This window comes from Neofelis nebulosa, chromosome 9 (assembly GCF_028018385.1).
Source record: "Neofelis nebulosa isolate mNeoNeb1 chromosome 9, mNeoNeb1.pri, whole genome shotgun sequence".
Lineage (NCBI taxonomy): Eukaryota > Metazoa > Chordata > Mammalia > Carnivora > Felidae > Neofelis > Neofelis nebulosa.
In genome coordinates, this window is record NC_080790.1 from 46,141,187 (window position 1) to 46,163,045 (window position 21,859).

At 36.0% G+C, this 21,859-nt stretch overlaps 1 long non-coding RNA gene across 1 annotated transcript in view; it reads right to left on the reverse strand.

Annotated features, from left to right (window-relative positions):
• Nucleotides 1–467: 467 nt before the first annotated feature.
• The window catches only part of LOC131486196 (uncharacterized), a 149,862-nt gene continuing 128,470 nt past the window's right edge, over nucleotides 468–21,859 (reverse strand). The window contains exons 4-5 of the long non-coding RNA XR_009249229.1: nucleotides 5,857–5,963; nucleotides 468–656 (exon numbers count right to left, since the gene is read on the reverse strand). This is a non-coding gene — a long non-coding RNA (uncharacterized LOC131486196). The remainder of the gene's footprint in view (nucleotides 657–5,856; nucleotides 5,964–21,859) is intronic.

Consider the following 21,859-nt stretch of genomic DNA (forward strand, 5'->3'; position numbering starts at 1 on the left):
TAATATTTATTTATTTATTTTTAAATGTTTATTTTTATTTTTGAGAGAGAAAGAGAGAGACAGAGCATGAGTGGGGGAGGGACAGAAAGGAAGAGGGAGACAGAATGTGAAATAAGCTCCAGGCTCTGAGCTGTCAGGTCAGCACAGGGTCAGCACAGACCCTGACACGAGGCTCAAACTCCAGAAGGGTGAGACCATGACCTATGCTGAAGTTGGAGCTTAACCAACTGAGCTACCCAGGTGCCCCTATTTATTTATTTTTGAGAGAGAGAGAGAGAGAGAGAGACAGAGTGTGAGCAGGGGAGGGGCAGAGAGACGGAGACACAGAATCTGAAGCAGGCTTCAGGCTCTGAGCTGTCAGCACAGAGACTGAGGCAGGGCTCGAACCCACAAACTGTGAGATCATGACCTGAGCCAAAGTCAGATGCTCAACCAATTCAGCCATCATGCACCCCCTTTTGTTTATTTAATGTGTTTACTGCTATAAACTTTCTTCTTAGTATTTCTTTCATTGCATCCCATAAGTTTTGGTATGTTGTGCCTTTGTTTCCATTTTCTTGATATATTTTTTAAATTCCTTTGCGACTTTTTCTTTTACCCAGTGGTTGTTTAAGAGAATTCCTCTGTTCCTTCTGTTATTGATTTCTCACTTCATCCTGTTGTGGTCAGAGAACACAGTTTGAAATATTTCTGTTTTCTTAAATCTGTTGGGATTTGTTTTGTGGCCTAACATATGGTCTATTTTGGAGAATGTTCCATGTGCACTTGAAAATAATTTGTATACTGCTATTGTTGAGTAGAATGTTCTGTATATTTCTCAGGTTCAATTGGTCTATAATATTATGCATATTAGAATATTATAATATTCTACCTGGTTCTTCTATCCATAAATGCAAGTGGAGTATTGAAATCTCCTTTTATTATTGTGTTGCTATTTCTCCCTTCGGTTTTGTCAATGTTTGCTTCATATACTTGGGAACTCTAACATTAGGTGTATAAATATTTATAATTGTTATTCTTCCTGGTAAATTAACTCATTTATCATCATATAATGTCCTTATTTTAGTCTTGTGGGAGTTTTTGTCTTAATGTCTACTTTGATACAACTGTAACTATGGTCACTCATCCTCTCTTTAGGTTCCTATTTTCATTAAATAATTTTTTTCACCCTTTCTTTTAGGCCTATGTATGTCCTTAGATCTAAAGTGAATCTCTTATAGACAGCATATAGTTGGATTTGTTACTTTTTAATTCATTCAGCCAATCTATGTCTTTTAATTGGTGCATTTAATCTATTTATGTTTAAAGTAATTCCAGATAGGGGCACCAGGGTGGCTCAGTAGGTTGAATCTGACTTTAGCTCAGGTCATGATCTCGTAGTTCATGGGTTTGAGCCCTGCATCGGGATCTGTGCTAACAGCTTGGAGCCTGGAACCTGCTTTGGATTCTGTGTCTGGCTCTCTCTCTGCCTCTCCCCAGGGCAGAGCTCTGTTTCTTTCTCTCTCTCTCAAAAATAAATAAAACATTAAAAATATTTTTTAAGTAATTCCTGATAGAGGACTTCCTACTGACATTTTGTTAATTGCTTTCTGTATGTCTTATAGCTTTTTTGTCCATTCTCTCCTCCCTTGCTGTCTTCTTTTGTATTTCATTGATTCTTGTAGTGATATGTTTTTATTCCTTTCTTATTTACCTTTGTATATATTCTATAGATGCTTTCTTTGTGATTACTACTGCAATTATTTAAGATATCTTAAACTTATAACAATCTGTTTTAAACCGCTAAGAACTACAATACTTGACATCTCTGACATGCCTTTTTTGTTACTGATAGCACAAATAATCTTTTTGTATTGCACATACATTTATAATTTCATTTTAATACTTTTTAAAAAATTCTATACTAGATTTAAAAGTTATTTATATACCTTTAGCATTGTGTCTATAAAGTCAATGCTATAGTCAAGGTCATTTGGTTTTCTCCTATGTTATCTTCTAGGAGTTTTAGGTTTTATGTTTTACATTTTGGTCTATGATACATTTTGACTTAATTTTTTATATCTAAATTCTTTTTTTTTTTTTTTTTTTTTTTTTTTTTTTGCATGTGGATGTCCATATGTTCCAGCGTTCAGTTGGCTATACGTGTCAGGTTCAGTTGGCTATATTTCTGAGTCTGTATTAAGTTTCATTAATCTATTTTTCTATGACATTACCAATATCACACTACCTTGATTAGTGTACTTAATAATAAGTTTTAAAGTTGAGTAGCGTCCGTCCTGCAACTTTGTTCTCCCTCGTCAGTATTATGTTGGCTATTCTGGGTCTTTTGCCTTTGTAGAAATACTTTAGAATAAGTTTGTCAATATCCACAAAATAACTTGCTAAGATTTTGATTGGGATAGCATTGTATCTATTGGTCAATTTGGAAAGAACTGGTATCTTGAAAATACTGAAATCCATAGACATGAACTAATTCTTGATTTTTTTAATTCTCTGTTTTCTTTCATCAACGTCTTATAGTTTTTCTCAAATACATCCTATACATATTTTCTTTTTTTGGACTATGTTTACTTATATATGATGGTGGAAATCTAGAAGGATACACAACAAAGAGTTGACAGTGGCTATCTATGGGGTTGAGATTGGATGAAGGAACATGGATTTTTCACTTTTCCACTTTAGACATTGCCATGCTCATTGAATTTTCTACTTAGACACTGCCATACTGATTGCACTGTTTTATATTGAGCATTTTCTAAGTAAAAAACTATACCATCTAGAGATCTTTTGTTCTAATTTAAAACCAAGGTCTTACTACTTCAGAACAAAGTCGAACCATCTTCCAAAGCAACACTATAGTCCTGCAGGAATAAACCTCAAACAGGCCTGAGCCCTGTCCTGCTTCCAGATGTCTTCAGGAAAGTGGCCTTCACCTCACCTAGTTTCCCCCTAAATACTTAGGAATGTGAAGAAATTGAGATCATTTATTTGTCTCTGCTGGGTGGGTAGGTAGATTTGTAGCCGGAGTCTGCAGAATAGGTGGATGGAACTAGGAGAGAGAGTATTAAAAAAACAAAAAACAAAACAAAACAGAAACAAATAAAAAATCAAAGTAAGAATGGAAAAAAGCATCTTTTAAAGCCTAGCAAAATCTTTACTTTATGCAGGTGGTGTTGCTCACAGCTGCACTTGCCCAGGGAGAACTGTGTGAACCTGAGAACCATGCTTTCATAAATTTAAGAAAATATGTATAAGATCTATTTACTCTGAGAATCTGGTTGATACCTGGAGGTAAAACACACAAAAGTGAGTGGGGGTTTCTGCTCAAGTGTGTTGGGAGTCTCTATAATTTCTGTCTAACTCTCCAATTTGTGGGACAGATCCATTCTTACATATATTTTATTAAATTTATACCTCAAATTTCATTTTGAGGGGTGTTAATGTAAATAGTATTGCACCTTTAATTTCAAATTCTATTTGTTCTTTGCTGTTATTTAGAAAGTGTTTGACTTGTATATTAACCTCATATCTTGCAACCTTAGTATAATTGTTGCAGAACAAATTGATTTTTCATCAATCTTTTGGATTTTTTTACATACCTTCATGTCATCTGTAAACAAAGACAGTTTTCTTTCTTCTAAATGTATCCATCTTTTATTTCCTTTTCTTATTGCAATAGGTAGAAATTCCAGTCCACTACTGAAATAAGTAGTGAGAAGAAACATTCCAGCCTTGTTCCTGATCTTATTTGGAAAACTTCTAGTTTTTCATAATGAAGTATGATATTAACTGTAGGTTTTTGTAGATATTCTTTATTAAGTAAAGGAAATTCTCTATTCCCATTTCACTGAGAGGTTTTTTTTTGTTTTTTTGTTTTTTTTTTTATCATGAATGGGTGTCGGATTTTGTCAAATACTTTTTTTTCTCCTATCAATAGGCCTTTAGCAATACGGTGGTTAGTTGCTGGGAGAGGGAAAATGTTCTATAGACCTATGATTAATCTCAATCTTTTAGTGAATTTTTACCTGTGGACTACAAACTTCTCAGTTTTTTTCTCCTTCTCCCCTTAGTTGGGATAGGATGGCTAGAGTGGGCTGGATTTGGGTGTTGCCCTTCCCTTAGATCATTAGGGTCTGATAAGAACACCAGTAGGTTAGGATGTGGCTAATTAGTTTCTCCTGAAAGAATGAATGAATGAATGAATGAGTTTCTCCTTGTTAAGAAGAACAGAGTGCTCTGGTGTATGTTAAAAGGGTTCTGTTCCTCCTCCACTCCCTTCCAGAAGCACACCAAGATTTTTCTCCCATATTTACTTTGAGAACATGATTGAGGCCTGGAGGTAAAATACACAAAAGTAAGTGGAGGTTTCTGTTCAGGTATGTTGGATTCTCTGTAATTGCCTGCCTAACTCTCCAATTTGTGGGACAGTGGTTTGCCCAGTGACCTCACTTTTTTTACAGATCTAAAATAAGGTTGTTGATTTTTCATTTTGTTTAGGATTTTATTTGTTTGGGTGGAATGGCAATTTCTAAGCTCCTTATATATGGAAACAGAAAGCAGAATTTTTGTTTTTTACTTTTATTTTTATAATTTGTTTCTCTTTACAATTGTCACAAGTTTGTTTATATTAGTATTATTATTGTAACTAAATATTCAGATAGACTTCAATACAAAATTTTACATAAAATGTTAGCATAGCCCTTTACACTGGAGTAAGAAGCCAAAACTTCTTTACTGAAAAATGCTTAATTATAAGCTTCACTTTCTCAGTCTTACTCAACCTTTCTCCTAGTTGCAAAGTAGCAATTACGTTATCTCATGGTTATTTGCGGACCTCTTGGTACTGGATGGCAAAGGATCCACAGGCTATAATGGTCAGTAAAACTCTGATCTGTGTGCACTCTGGTGTCCTTGGATAATAAGAGTTTGGAAGGACTCTTTCCTTCAATGTCTCTGATTTGAAAAGTATAGAGAAGTGGTATGGTAGCATAATACAACTTTTCTGTTATAAAGTTTAGAATCAGGCTGGGCTTCTCCTCCTACTAAATCTACTCTAATACTTCCTAAGGACCATGGCAACAGTAAAATAAGTCTTGTCACTGGCAGTTAGAAGCATCTTTTAGATACATTAATTACTGTTTTCTGCATTTTAATACATTCATTTTTGCTTCTATCTCTCTGTTTATTTTTGTCTTCGAATTGATATTCGATATTACATCTTGGAGTACTTTTTTCTTTTATAATGAATGTTCTGGACTTCCAGTGGCACCAAACCAGGTGATAGTTCTCTGATATATTCTGTTCAAGTGCTATGGCTGGAAGTGAGTTCAACAGAAGGAAACAAGGAAGGAAATACTATGCATGGGAATCACTATCTTCTCCTTTAACTGTGGGTTATCTGGCAATGGGAGACACTGTCATGAGAATTTATAGTGAATCCAATGATGCAGTCTATATGGACATTGACAAATACATCATTTATCTTACTTGTCCATTCCCTGTGAAGTTAAGTGTGGCCATATAACTGGCTTTGGCCACCAAAATGTGATAGAATTTACAGTGATGTTTGTCTGTTTTAAGCATCTGTTTAAAATTTTTTTTAATGTTTTTATTTATTTATGAGAAAGAAAAAGACACAGCCTGAGTGGGGGAGGGGCAGAGAGAGAGAGGGAGACATGGAATCTGAAGCAGACTCCAGGCTCTGAGCTCTCAGTATAGAGTCTGATGCCAGGCTCGAACTTGTGAACCATGAGATCATGACCTGAGCTAAAGTCAAACATTCAACCGACTGAGCCACCCAGGAGCCCCTACGTGTCTGTTTTAAAAGCTTATGCATGATTTTGCACTTACTATTACCTTTCTGAGAGACTGGAAACCCACGTCAAGATGTAGCCACTGCCTGCCTGGTTTTCTGGATTACGTCAATGAATACATGAACTCTGCATGCTCATGTTGGAGATGTACTGTTAATAATAAAAAAAAACATTTGCTTTGTTAAGTGGCTGATATTTTGGAGTTGATTACTATTGCAGCTTATCTTAGCCTATTCTGACTGATAAATCCTTAGTCATTTGAGAATTTAAGCTTCAGTACATGTGATGAGTCTCCTGAGCTTCCGAGATCTAAGTAATTAGGTGCTTTCCAATTCATTGTGCCCTTTATATTTTTTTCTGTATAATATTCTTAGCTAGATCATTAGACACATCAAGTCTTATTTTACATGATAGTACAGTGATTGCAAGTATGGGTTCCAAAGGCAATCTGCTTGGTTTCACATATCAGATCTGCTATTGAACAACTGACCAAGTTACAGAGACACCCTATTCCTCTATTTTCTCATCCGTGAAATGAAGAGAACAATTCTACTTACCTCATGAGTTTTGAGGACTAAATGAGTTATTACATATAAAATACTCAGAACAGTGGGACTTACAAAGAAGGACTAACCAAATGTTTGCTTTTATCATATCTTTTTATCTATCTGTAGTCCTTAACTGAATTTCTCACATGTACTTGATCCTGTTTTTTGATTTAGCAAATGTGCTCTGCCTCTAACTTTAGATGATTTCATGGATGAATTGTTATTATTATTATTTTAAATAATGCCTTATAAGTCTCAAACAACCCTGTTCAAATAATCCTTAATGCTTAGGGAGGATGTTATGGAAGTTGTAGGGAGACGGCAGAGGTAAGGAGAGTGAGCAGAACCTATTGAAACTCTTACATTATTCTTCCATTGGCCTCTTACTCGGTGTCTGCGCATCAGCCTATGCAGGTGCTGCCTGGACAACAGCCAAGTCCCAGATCTCAAACTGATCTCAAACATCTTAATTTTGTACCTATAAACCTTGACCTGACTGTTCTACTTCAGAGTCAACACTTGTATTTGGGTATCTTATGTCAAAGGCATCTCAACTCAGTGTATTTAAGTTTGTCTTGAAGATCTCCTGTCAAATCTATTCTGGCCTCATTTTCCCCATCTTACCCAATGGCACCAGCATTCATCGAAATACACATGCCAGGAGTGATGAATCATCTTCAAATCCTCCCTTTCTCTTATGCTCCATATCCCAAATTCATTTGGGTCAAAGTAACCTCCAAAAAACCTCTTGAGTCTACTTTTCTTCATCTCTACTGCCAACAAGTGGCTATTACCTCTCTTGGACAATGCTATAGCCTTCTGCTTTGCCTACCTGTTTCTACAAATAGCTCCCTCTGTAGTTATCTTCATCTGTAGTGGAATGATCATATTCATTTATTGTTTCAATGATCTTGGCCCATCCCTTCGTGCAATCTCCAAAGGCTTCCCATTGTTTTCAGGGTAAAGAATAAAGTCCTGAATGTAGTCCTCAAGGCACTGTATGGTCTTGTCCCTATCTGACTCAGTGACCACAACTTATGCCCATCTCCCTAACTCCCAACATTTTTTAGTTTTTCAACTTGTCCTTCTCTGTCACTTCTAGCTTTTGCAAAAGAAAACTCACTGCTAGTTGTCTAATGAAATCTTCCTATTTTCGGGTCTTAGCTGAAACACCCCTTCCTCAAAGGACACTCCCTGACTTCTCTAGCTAAAACCCACTAATTTAAGTCTTAGCTATTTACTTTCTGATTAGGCTTTTGATGCCTTTGGGTATGCTCCAATGTTTGATACAAAACCAAGAAACAATGTTGTAATATAACATTGCATGGAAACCAGAGAATGTACAAAGATGATTCACTGTATTGCCCACACTGTAGCTGGGTATCTCTGAGTCCCATTCTAAGGTCTCCTTTCCCTTGCTTCCACCCCGTCAAAATACTATCTTTTATGTACCCACCTTTTTCTGTGCTTCTGTCCCCAGAGAGATAAGACAGCAGCAGCTCCTTGGTTTGGTTGTAGGAAGAGGTTCTAGTTTGTCCAAAATTTTTAGAGGGAATCATTTGTAAGAGAAATGTTTCCTTTCCTAATATTTATGCCATTACTTTGTGTTCTTTTTCTAGTTTATGAATATATTCTCTCACAAATAAAAAAAAATGACTGAGTTGAGGAGCAGTGAAAATGGGAATGTAAAAGAAAGAGTCAACTGAGGAAGAAAAAGATCTCACCCTGCTATGTACACTTATTGCAGACTTTAACTGATTTGGAAATATTTTGCCTTCCCTGCTACACTAGAGGACAAGGACCCTCTCTATTTTTCTAGCCATTTTGTATCTAGTATATAGCACAGTGGCTGATAAGAAGAAGACTTTTTCTAGTGGCTTAGTAAATATGGAATGACTTGTCTGTACAACTATTGACTGTGATCCAAAGTGAATTATCTTACAGCTTGCTCTTTTTAAAAACATCTTTCCTAAAAACAGGTAATTAAAAGGAGGGCATATCTTATTAACTAAATTAATTTCAGTTTATGATTTGCACTGTCAAGAGACACTGAGAACAGTATTATTTATTTTTATTCATTTATGCTTTAATGCTTATATATTTATACTTGGTGGAGCCAAAGCTTTATTTCCCTAATTGTATGCGTTCCTCTGATGTATTTACTTACATATTGACAAATTAAGTTATTTTTTATTATGATTACTAGACACACATGTTTGGGAGCACATTTTGTGCTATGATTCTGGGGAATAACAAATTAGGAAACAAAATGTGCAGGTTCGTCCTCTTTGACATCTAGTGTATGGTGACTGACAGTTTAATAGGAAATTCTGGCAGGGCTTGTCCTAGATCATGGGACACATGTCACCTGCTTGGCTCAAGCATCTAATATACTACTACAAAATGTAGATATTTACTTGAATTCACATCTCAAAGCTCTAAAATTCTGGGTTTTTTTCCCCTCTATTTTAATTTGGCACCTTCTATTCTCGCACAATGGCAAAATGTGTCTGAGTATAGCTGCAGGTTTTTCAATTTCTCCATAGATCCACTCGACCTGAGAACAGTGTGATTGGGTGTGAGTTTGCAATCGTGGTTTTTCTTTAGAATCTTATTTTCTATATTTGACTTGATTAAGATCTTGCTAGAATAAAATGAAAAAAAAATAAGAATGAAGGAAAAACATAAAAAGCAATATTAATAATATACATTGTCTTGGTTAGGGAAGGCTGATAAACAGGAGATTTGCTTAATTCCAATTTACTGGTTTGTTTTTGTGGGGAGTTTTGCATATATTTGATAATGGCAAAAACACCTTATTATCAATGTTATTTACATAATCAGTAAAATACTTTTGTGCTATGATTTCCTGTCTTTATATGAGAAAAAGTAAAAATGATGCTGTCATTCTAATCTCAGTGTTTGCACTGGGTCTTTATTTGTTTTTTAATTAAATAGTGAAAAATATCTTTTTTATGTTGAGCAACACCAAAATTAGATATTCTTTTAAACCTTTTAAACCTTATCTATTTTTCTTTCAACTATTCTCATCCATTTAATAAAAATGGTCAGATATAAGAACTATACTTAAACCAGCATTAATTGTTACGTGTTTATTAAAGCCAAATACATAAATTAGATTGTAGGAGTTACAACTCAACTTTTAATATCTTTAAGAAATGTTACTGTTATAAGAAAAATTAAAGATCAAATAACAAATTAAGTATTATGCTTTAATAGAAAGTAATTATCTCCCATAATTCTACTACCCAGAAATAACCATTGTTAATATCTCTGTGTACATTCTTTCAAACATGTACACACACACCTGTACACATATATACCCACACAACCTTACAAATGGGATTTCATACTATAAAAACTGTACTTACACTTAAATCTGTGTGACTGACATATTCTAATTTACTTAAATTTTCCTACCCAATATTAATGTGGAAACTCTATTATGTGAATATTCCATAATTAATTTCACTAATTCCCTATTCTTTGATGTTTGGAACATTTTTGATGTTCTAATACTGAAAATAATGGGTCAAGGTATTTTGCAAATATTTCAGGTTTCTGTTTTTAACAAAAGATTCATTCTCCAACATTTAGAAAGCTCTGAACATTTTTTTCCTACATTTTTTATGTTTCATTTATTTTTGAGAGAGACAGAGCATGAATGGGTAGGGGCAGAGAGAGAGGGAGACACAGACTCTGAAGCAGGTTCCAGGCTCTGAGCTGTCAGCACAGAGCCTGATGCGAGGCTAGAACCCATGAACCATGAGATCATGACTTGAGCTGAAGTCGGACAGTTAACTGACTGAGCCACCCAGGCACCCTTAGACATGTAAAAAAAAAAAAAAAAAATTTAACGTTTACTTATTTTTGAGAGAGAGACAGAGGCACAGCACGAGTGGGGGAGGGGTAAGGAGAAAGGGAAACAAAGAATCTGAAGCAGGCTCCAGGCTGCGAGCTGTCAGCACAGAGCTAGATGTGGGCCTGAACTCAAGAACCATGAGATCATGATCTGACCTGAAGTCAGATGCTTAACCAACTGAGCCACTCAGGTGCTCCATTCCTTGGACATTTTTGATGGAAGAAGAAAGTGCCTCTTGGAGACTAAAATCCCCTAGAATAAAAAGTAACACAAGGAAGAAGGGAGTGAAGCACAGAGGCATGGTCCAGTTAAGGACAAATGTTTCTGATGTCAAGGGGAATCAGAGTAAATTCAGTTCTTTGCACTGAAATATTTCCTCTGGTGCACCCCATGGATTCTGGGTTTAATTCTAGGGAGAGGATGTTAACACAAAATACAGGTGTTATTTTTACTAAATCTCACTGGGCAAAGCAACACTGTTGGATATTCAGAGGGGATGAGTATAGGTAAGTAGGGGAGAAAGATATTCTTTGAATATTGTTCGGAGAACACTGCTATAGGAATAGGAAAATAACAAGATCTACAAGGCACCTTTGGTGCTCATCCACCTCAGTACATCAGTTCCTGGGAAATGACAACAATGCCCAGAGATAGGCATCTCATCAAAGTACCTGGAATTATATCAAAACTTCTCTCCAATTACATTCTCAGAGAGCTGAATACTTAGAAAGTACAAGAGAAAGGATCATGAAGGTAAGAGTGTAACCTGTCCCAAGCGGTAGTAGATACAGTTACAGTACAACTTTCCAAAAATTTTACATCTATTGCACTTACAAAAGAGGTTTAAAATATGTCTGATTATTTTAAAGCTGACCATCTGGTTCTGACTATCCAGATTAAGAGACAGAACATTATTTGTACCTTACAGCTTCCTGTGTATTTCCCCTACCCCATCTCCCAGAGTCGACCACAATCATGAGTTTTCTGTTAACCATTTTCACACTCCTTTTAACAGGTTTTAACATTTCTGTAGGTATTCTTAACCAATATATTATTTAGTTTACTCTATTTTTGCTTCTCTTTAAATCTCTTACTATATTACTCTGAGATATGCTTCTTTTGCTCAACATTGTTTAAAATTTATGCATGAACATCTTTTTTAAGGTTAAGCCAGGCTGATGCATGTACTAAGCAGTCCATTCATTTTTCCATTGAATAAATACTCTAATTATTCATTCTACCATTGGTGGTAATTTTAATTATTTCATGTTTTTTTTTTAATTTTTAAAAATGTTTTATTATCTGTATTTGAGAGACAGAGAGAGCACAAGCATGGGAGGGGCAGAGAGAGGAGGAGACACAGAATCTGAAGCAGGCTCCAGGCTCCAAGCTATCAGCACAAATCCCAACACAGGACTCAAACTCATGAACCATGAGATCATTACCTGAGCCAAAGTTGGATGCTTAATCAACTGAGCCACCCAGATGCCCCTCAAGTTTTTATGGTTTTATTGACACTGCTGCTATAGACATTATTTATACATGACACCTGATAACATCTGCAAGATTTTTTCCTAAGGTATAGGCATATGAGATGCAATACTTTTTTCTAAAGAATATATCTAAGTGGAATTTGCCAGTGCTCAGGTTATTAATTTTGTCAACATCAAGCTTATTATCTCTTAAAGACAACCTACTTTTAGATTTTTTGTCCTTTCTATGCTTATTTTTTATGCCATTAATTTTTAACTTTGATCTTTCTTTCCTGTTATGTTCTTTGGATTTATTTTGAAGTAGTTTTTTTGTTTTTTTTAATTTTTATTTATTTATTTAACTTACATCCAAGTTAGATAGCATATAGTACAACAATGATTTCGGGAGTAGATTCCTTAATGCCCCTTACATTTAGGCCATCCCCCCTCCCACAACCCCTACAGTAACCCTCTGTTTATTCTCCATATTTAAGAGTCTCATGTTTTTGTCCATCTCCCTGTTTTTATATTATTTTTGCTTCACTTCCCTTATATTCATCTGTTTTGTTTCTGAAAGTCCTCATATAAGTGAAGTCATGTGATATTTGTCTTTCTCTGACTAATTTCACTTAGCATAGTACACTCTAGTTCCATCCAAGTAATTGCAAATGGCAAGATTTCATTCTTTTTGATTGCCGAGTAATACTCCATTGCATATATATACCACATCTTCTTTATCCATTCATCCATCGATGGACATTTGGGCTCTGTCCATAGTTTGGCTATTGTTGACAGTGCTGCTATAAACATGGGGGTACATGTGCCCCTTCGAAAAAGCATACCTGTATCCCTTGGATAAATGCCTAGTAGTGCAATTGCTAGGTCGTAGGGTGGTTCTATTTTTAACTATTTGAAGGAACCTCCATACTGTTTTCCAGAGTGGTTGCACCAGTTTGCATTCCCACCAGCAGTGAAAAAGAGATCTTCTTTCTCCGCATTCTCACCAACTTCTGTTGTTGCATGAGTTGTTAATGGTAGCCATTCTGGCAGGTGTGAAGGGGTATCTCCTTGTGGTTTTGATTTGTATTTCCCTGATGATGAGTGATGTTGAGCATTTTTTCATGTACCGGTTGGCAATCTGGATGTCTTCTTTGGAAAAGTGTCTATCCATATCTTTTCCCCATTTCTTCACTGGGTTATTTGCTTATTTGGAGTTCAGTTTGTAAGTTCTTTATAGATTTTGGATACTAACCCTTTATCTGGCACGTCATTTGCAAATATCTTCTCCCATTCCACAGGTTGCCTTTTAGTTTTGCTGATTGTTTCCTTTGCTGTGCAGAAGCTTTTTATTTTGATGAGGTTCCAATAGTTCATTTTTGCTTTTGTTTCCCTTGCCTCCAGAGATGTGTTGAGTAAGAAGTTGCTGCAGCCAAGGCCAAGGAGGTTTTTGCCTGCTTTCTCCTCGAGGATTTCGATGGCTTCCTCTCTTACATTGAGGTCTTTCATCCATTTTGAGTTTGTTTTTGTGTATGGTGTAAGAAAGTGGTCTAGGTTCATTTTTCTGCATGTCACTGTCCGGTTTTCCCACCACAATTTGCTGAAGAGACTGTCTTTTCTCCATTGGATATTCTTTCCTACTTTGTCAAAGATTAGTTGGCCAGATGTTTGTGCGTCCATTTCTGGGTGCTCTATTCTGTTCGATCAATCTGAGTGTCTGTTCTTGTGCCAGTACCATACTGTTTTGATGATTACAGCTTTGTAATACAGCTTGAAGTCTGGAATTGTGAAGCCTCCAGCTTTGGTTCTTTTTAAGGATTGCTTTGGCTATTGGGGTCTTTTTTGGTTCCATACAAATTTTAGGATTGTTTGTTCTAGCTCCGTGAAGAACGGTGGTATTATTTTGATAGGGATTGCATTTAATACATAGATTGCTTTGTGTAGTATTGACATTTTAACAATATTTGTTCCTCCTATCCAGGAGCATGCAATATTTTTACAAATTTTTCGATTTCTTTCATAAGCTTTCTACAGTTTTCAGTGTATAGATTTTTCACCTCTTTGGTTACATTTATTCTTAGGTATTTTATGGTTTTTGGTGCAATTGTAAAGGGGACCAATTCCTTGATTTCTCTTTCTGTTGCTTCATTGTTGGTGTATAGGAATGCAACCGATTTCTGTGCATTGATTTTATATCCTGCAACTTTGCTGAATTCATGGATAAGGTCTAGCAGTTTTTTGGTGGAATCTTTTAGGTTTTCCATATAGAGAATCATGTCATCTGTGAATAGTGAAAGTTTCACCTCCTCCTGTCCGATTTGGATGCCTTTTCTTTCTTTGTGTTATCTGATTGCTGAGGCTAAGACTTCCAATATTATGTTGAATAACACTGGTGAGAGTGGACATCCCTGTCTTGTTCCTGACTTCAGGGTGAAAGCTCTCAGTTTTCCCCATTGAGGACGATATTAGAATTGGGTCTTTCATATATGTCTTTTATGATCTCAAGGAATGATCCTTCTATCCCTACTTTCTTGAGGGTTTTTATCAAGAAAAGATGTTGTATTTTGTCAAATGTTTTCTCTGCATCTATTGAGAGGATCATGTGGTTCTTGTCCTCTCTTTTATTGATGTGATGAATCACATTGATTGTTTGCAGATATTGAACCAGCCCTGCATCCCAGGTATAAATCCCACTTGGTTGTGGTGAGTAATTTTTTTTAATGCATTGTTGGGTCTAGTTGGCTAATACCTTGTTGAGGATTTTTGCATCCATGTTCATCAGGGAAATTGGCCAATAGTTCTCCTTTTTAGTGGGGTCTTTGTCTGGTTTTGGAATCAAGGTAATGCTGGCTTCATAGAAAGAGTTTGGAGGTTTTCCTTCCATTTCTATTTTTTTGGAGCAGCTTCAAGAGAATAGGTGTTAACTCTTCCTTAAATGTTTAGTAGAATTCCCCTGGAAAGCCATCTGGCCCTGGACTCTTGTTTTTTGGGAGATTTTTGATTACTAATTCAATTTCTTTAATGATTTTGGGTCTGATCAAATTTTCTATTTGTTCTTCAGTTTTGTTAGTGTATATGTTTCTAGGAATTTGTCCATTTCTTCCAGAATGCCCATTTTGTTGGCATATAATTGGTCATAATATTCTCTTATTACTGGGTTTTTTGTTTTGTTTTTTTTTTTCTGCTGTGTTGGTTGTGATCTCTCCTCTTTCATTCTTGATTTTATTTATTTGGGTCCTTTCCTTTTTCTTTTTGATCAAACTGGCTAGGGGTTTATCAATTTTGTTAATTCTTTCAAAGGACCAGCTTCTGGTTTCATTGATCTGTTTTACAGTTTTTGTTTTGGTTTTGGTTTTAGTTTTGGTTTCAATGGCATTGATTTCTGCTCTAATCTTTACTATTTCCTGTCTTCTGTGAAGTAATTTTTAAAACTTCATATACTAGATGATCATTTTATAAATTTTGAAACACTTTTTGTCTATAAGTTAAGGTTTAAGGCCATAATGTTTCTAAAGTAGTTTTTTAAAGTTTATTTTGTGTTTTAGTTTTTTTCTTTTCTTTTTTTAAAAATATGAAATATATTGTGAAATTGGTTTCCACATAATACCCAGTGCTCATCCCAACCAGTGCCCTCCTCAATGCCCATCACCCTCTTTCCCCTCCCTACCACCCCCCATCAACTCTCAGTTTATTCTCAGTCTTTAGGAGTCTCTTATGGTTTGCCTCCTTCCCTCTCTTTTTTTCCCCTTCCCCTCCCCCATGGTCTTCTGTCAAGTTTCTCAGGATCCACATAGGAGTGAAAACATATGGTATCTGTCCCTCTCTGTGTGACTTATTTCACTTAGCATAACACTCTCCAGTTCCATCCACGTTGCTACAAATGGTCAGATTTCATTCTTTTTCATTGCCAAGTAGTATTCCTTTGTGTATATAAGCTACATCTTCTTTATTCATTTGTCAGTTGATGGACATTTAGGCTCTTTCCATAATTTGGCTATTGTTGAAAGTGCTGTTATAAACATCGGGGTACAAGTGCCCCTATGCATCAGTACTCCTGTATCCCTTGGGTAAATTCCTAGCAGTGCTCTTGCTGGGTCATAGGGTGGCTCTATGTTTAATTTGCTGAGGAACCTCCACACTGTTTTCCAGAGCGGCTTTTTTTCTTTTCTTTCTCTCTTTTCTTTTTCTTTTGAGAGAGAGAGAGAGATAGAGAGAGAGAGAGAGAGAGAGAGAGAGAGAGCACAAGCACGGGAGGGGCAGAGAGAGATAGGGAGAGAGAATCTTAAGCAGGCTCCATGCCCAGCACAGAGCCTAACATAAGGCTCGACCTCAGAGCTGTGAGATCATAACCTGAGCCAAAATCAAGAGTTGGTTGTTTAACTGACTGAGCCACTCAGGCAGCCCTAAAGTAGTTTTAATTGCATACCACTATTTTTATATAATATGTACCCAATTCTATTCTCTAGATCACTAAACTCTCATATTTTTTTTTCTTTTCACTAGATTGCATTGTGAATGTATCTTTAGACCTATTTTGTAGTTCATGAATTCTCTCTTCATCTAATGTGTTTAATGTGGTTCACTCCTAGAAAGTCAATTTTGTTATTTTTCAAATATATTTGTTTATTTTTTTGTTCTCTGTTCATATTTTCAAGTTCTTCTGTTGTCTTACAACTCTATTAATCATTACTTAACATCTATAACTAAAAAATATTTATATCTGAAGCTTTTGTATTCCTATTTGTATTGTAATTGTTTCTCTGGCTCTTCCTCACTATATTTCATTTCCTCGTATGATTTTTTTAATTTTTAAATTGTGACTGTTCATTTCCTTTGGAATTTTATCTATTGGAATTCCTTAATGCTTAGACTTAAATTCAGGATTAATAGGGGTGCCTGGGTGGCTCAGTCGGTTAAGCATCCGACTTTGGCTCAGGTCAAGATCTCACGGTTTGAGTTCGAGCCCAGTGTCGGGCTCTGTGCTGACAGCTCAGAGCCTGGAGCCTGCTTCGGATTCTTTGTCTCCTTCTCTCTCTGCCCCTCCCCAACTTGTGCTCTGTCTCTCTATGTCTCTCAAAAAATAAATAAATGTAAAAAAAAAAGTTTAATTCAGGATTAACATTTACTTCTGACAATCTCCTGTAGTACTACCTATATTGCATAAATTACATTGTCTATTTCAGACTTTTCAGGCCATAAAAGTAAACCTAAAACCTATGTGATACAGACTTGTGTTTATGAATTCTTAGAAGAGATTGTTTGTTTTCATTCCACTAAATTCCAAGTTTGAGAAAAGCAATTTTCCTATTGCATCCTTGTTTTTCTTATTTCTTTTTTATTCTTCTTTTAACATAGCAGATGTTGCTAGTTTCTCCCCCCTACTCCCAAGGGTGTCCTATTATATTTCTCTAAGTGGCATAATCCTACATTTTTTGTTTTGTTTTGTTTTCTCTCAACGCCCAGTGCAACAGTCAAAGCAAAACTTAACATTTTTAGGGTATAAAATAACTTCTTACAGTGAAATCTGGCTTTAAGGATAGTTTATCTCCTAAGGTTCTTATTTCCACTTTGTTTTTCAGGTCTTTGGGTTTCTTATTTTTATGTCAGCTCAGCAATGCATTATAAACTGTAATTTTTATAATGATTTACTCAGTATCACTTTGTTAGTTATGTATGGCTGCATAACAATATTATCACAGACAGTAGATTAAAACAACACACATGTACTATCTCACAATTTTTGTAGGTCATGAGAAAGTTAGTTTAGCTAGGTCCCCTACAGTGCTGCAACCAATGTGTCAACTAGGGCTAGTTCTCATCTGAAGGCTTATCTGGGGAAACATCTACTTCTCAGCTCCTACAGCCATTGGCAAGATTCAGGTCTTGCGTAAACAGAACTGAGAGCTTCAGTTTCTTGTTGGTTGTAAATTGGAAGCTGACCTCACTTCTTAGCTAGTTTTTGCCTGGAGACTGCCCTCAGTTGTCTGCCTCATGGATCTCCCCTACATGGCCACTTACTTCAAGCCAGCAAAGGAAAGAGACTTCTAACAAACAAATGTTACAATGATGGTTAACATAATCACAGAAGTGATTTGCCATATCCTATCGGTAAGAAGCAAATCACGGATCCTGTCCACACTACAGGTGAGAGGATTACACAGGAGAAAAGTATCAGGAAGCAGGGAACACCATAGTATCTTTCGGGTGTTTCAATCAGGGAAGTTGTTGAATATGTGATACAGTGTGCTAGAAAGGAAGGTGGCATGAGATACACTTGAAGAATTTGCAGAATAACAGAGGGTAAGTGGTGGGATTTGAAGGAAGCTGAAAGGTGGAATAAATTGAGGGAAGCAACCACATTTAAAACCTCCAGTTTTATTTGGCCTTGAGCAATGTCAATGTCAAGGGAAAATGCAGTTATACATGCATTGTTCAAATTGTGCTGCTCTCTTTAAGGAGTTCCTGTGCCAAGTTCCCTCATTCCCTTCTTGAACCTAATCCATTGTTACAATCATGTAAGTCACAGTTTTTACAAGATTTTCAAATGGCCAGTTTCCTACATGTGCAGAAAAAAACACTGCAAAGCCTCAGCTGCTCATTTCTCCTCTGTCACTTTCACTCATGGGCAAAGTTCTTTATAATGCATCAGACCCCTGCCAGCAGTGGAAACTGCATTTATACTGATAATTCAGGCAAAACCAGAAGCATGACCAACCTAATTCCCTTTGCCTAAACTGTGTATGATTTTAGCCAAGTAATTTATAGTGGTCAAAATAACCAAAAATCACTATCTATCCTTGTGTATACTTACACAGCTTGAAAACAAAACCATCGAACCCAATAATTCCTATGTCAATGGTTATACCTTTAGAGGCAAGCTTTCAACCTAGATTTTCCCAGTGAGACATTCTTGGCAAAATGATAAAGACAGTAACATTTACTTTCTGTCCTATTTCTTTTCTAGCTTTCTCCTTTTCCCATTTTTCTTTGCCTCTGAGTCACTTATCCTAGCAGTCTGAAGTCACTGGACCCTCTGTCTTCAGTTATCACTAGAACTTTAATTCCCACTAAGGTATTAGCTAGAAAAAAGGTTAAGTGTCATTGCTTCCATTGCATTTAACCAAAAGTAAAAAAATAATGATCTTTAATAAGAGAATTTTGAGCAATATGACTTCCTGGAAGGGAAAAGGATTAGTTTTCTGAGTTCCTCATATTAGACCAACTTATTTTTTTTTTTTTTATGAAACCAGTGCTAATAACAATAGCTAATGATTTGAAAGTGTTCACAGTGTGCTAGTCACTGAGCCAAACTGTGTAGCTTATTTCAATAAATACTTCCAAATGAATGATGAAGTACTCAACCTCATTTTACAGGTTAGGGAATTTAAGCTTAGAGAAATTAAGTAACTTGCCCAATGTCATAACAGCTAGTAAGTGAAAAATCAAGATAGGTCTAACTCCACAAACTCTTAAAACTTATACTATTCTATTATAGCAAGTAATGCTCCATCATATCAGTATCTTGAAATATTTATCCCGATTTTCCCCCAATTAACCATTTGAATTTAGCCAAGTTGTTTATGCTTTCTCAGTCCTAGTTTCCTCTGGTGTTAAGGGAGAGAAGGAATTAAATGAACCACGAGTTTCTTCTTTCATACATAATCCTAGCATATACTGTTATAAATTACCTTTGGTATGGCAGGTGTCAACTCTAAAATATGGGACTGCACTTCTAAATCCATGCACAGAAATGAGAGTGATCATAACCTTACTGAACTGAGAGCAAGGTCAAAATCTCCCACTCAGGAGAGTATTTCTTTGGCTTCTGTGAAACATGACCATTGCTATTATTGCCTATACATTTTTTTATTGTTATTAGGAATTTTTTTTCAATATATGAAATTTATTGTCAAATTGGTTTCCATACAACACCCAGTGCTCATCCCAAAAGGTGCCCTCCTCAATATCCATCACCCACCCTCCCCCTCCCCCCATCAACCCTCAGTTTGTGCCTATACATTTTGAATTTTTTGGTTTCTTAAATGTTAATTAAAATGTAATTTCATTTGCATAATATAAGACTAGTATGGTAATTAACACTCTTCTTACTAATTGCCACCTAATTAACCTGCTTTAGGTGTCTTAGTGTCAGTGCAACATCTAAATAGCATCTTCCTACCTAAGTTGATTCGTAGGGCTGTGATTACCATTTATGACTTATAAAATTTAAAATTAATTGCATATCAGCTAGAGCTGTGGCTCAACCTTATATCTCAAAAAGGGTCCATTAGGTAGTTATTTGATAACTAATTAAGTTTTAGCTATCTCACTAAATCAACTCAAAATGCTCCTCTTATAAAGTAGATTTAAGGGGTCACAATAGACTCTTGAAGGATTAGCCTGAGTCAACTTACTATTCAGATTGTCTCATTATGGTTTTTCAAAACATCGATCCATCATGGTTGAATTTCTGTCCTAGGATTAGAAACCTTTAAACCCCATTTTAAAAGCAAAACTTTGACAAAGAAAAACTGTCTTATTTTGAACTGAAATTAATGACAACTTCAAGATATGTTAATAGCCCAGACTTCTTTTATGATCCGCTCTGGGCTACTTGTTCCTGCAGCCCCACCTTTATCTCTTGGCCATACTTCCCTGTAGAGGTATAAGATCAAAGAACCAAGACGTGGATCCACACCTCCCAGGGCTGGATTCGGTTTGCTGGATTATAGATATCTTAAGATTTCGCTGAGTGAATATCAGTGCTGAGCTTTTTGAACCCAGGGAGTTATCAGTTTTCTCAGGGAATGCTGATAAATGTTATCAAAAGAAGAAATAATCCTCAATCTCTTGTATTAGAAAAATATCATTTTAAAAGATGAGACCATCATGAAATCAAACAAATTGTAACATGTTCAAATTCTAAAAGGTGAAGGTCACAAATGTAAACACAGCACATCAAGCTGAAGGTGTCAGAACTATAACTTAATGCTCAAATACTCCTCATACTCTAAAATCTTTATCAAAGTTTCTATTCATTTTTCTGTTAGTATGTGGCCATTTATGATATTACATTTTATTATGTAGTGTTCTGCAATTTTCATTTCAAGGAATAAATTCTTTAAGGCTTCGTTAATTCATTGATTAATAGGCTGATTCAATACATGTGCATTTATTGTCATTATGTTTTGGGCATTGTACTATTCTTTGAGGATACATTGCTGAAAAATACATGCTCCCTGAACTCAGAGTTTTAGGAAAATATTAGGAGTCATAAGAATTAAACAAATGACTATCAGCATTGTGAAAGCAGAAGCATAATATACTTGTGGGCCAGATGGGAGACCCATTTAGGTCTACAGCTCCAGAGAGAAAGCTGACTTGAGAAAATGATATTTAAGCTGGACTACAAGTATGAGGATTAACAAATCGGTGGGTAGTGCAATCAGTGGCAAGTGTGTAGGGTTGTTATGAGTTTTACAGGTACAAAGGAACATTAAGACAACGTTCTGGCCCACAGAGAGACTGTGGTGCAGATGAAAATCCTGGAGAAATTCAATAAGACCTTAGAAAAGAGAGCAGGGAGAGAGAGATGGGAGATGAATGTGGAGTGGTAGCCAGAGCCCCAGGACACAGGGCCACCTGAGCCATGCTTGGATTTACCTCCAAAGTGTTGGGAAGTCTTTGAAGAATTTTAATTCCATGTATGGTAGAACTACACCTTTATCTTAAATGAATAGTCTGGGCAGGAAAGGGGGAAAAGAATAGAGGGCAGTGCCCCTTGCTCACTCTTATTTTCTGGCTACATTCTTATCCCAAAAAGTTTGACTTAGTGAAGTACATCTAAAACTTTAATGGGAGAGAAAGGCCATACCATTATTATAGTTATGAAAACTACAATCAGAGTAAATGGAAGAGATGTTTTCAGTTGCAGTTGAAAGGATTAAATTATAATATCATAAATGTTTGCCCTGAAAAATTGAGGAAGCCTATAGAATTGTAGGTTACTGATGCTCTTAAAGCAGTGCCTCACACTCTGAAAAAGTTCAATGGTAAAAAATAAAGAGAGCAATGCACTCTAATACCAAAAATAGTATCTCATATTTATGTAGTAATTCATAATTTTCAAAACACCTTCATTTGAGT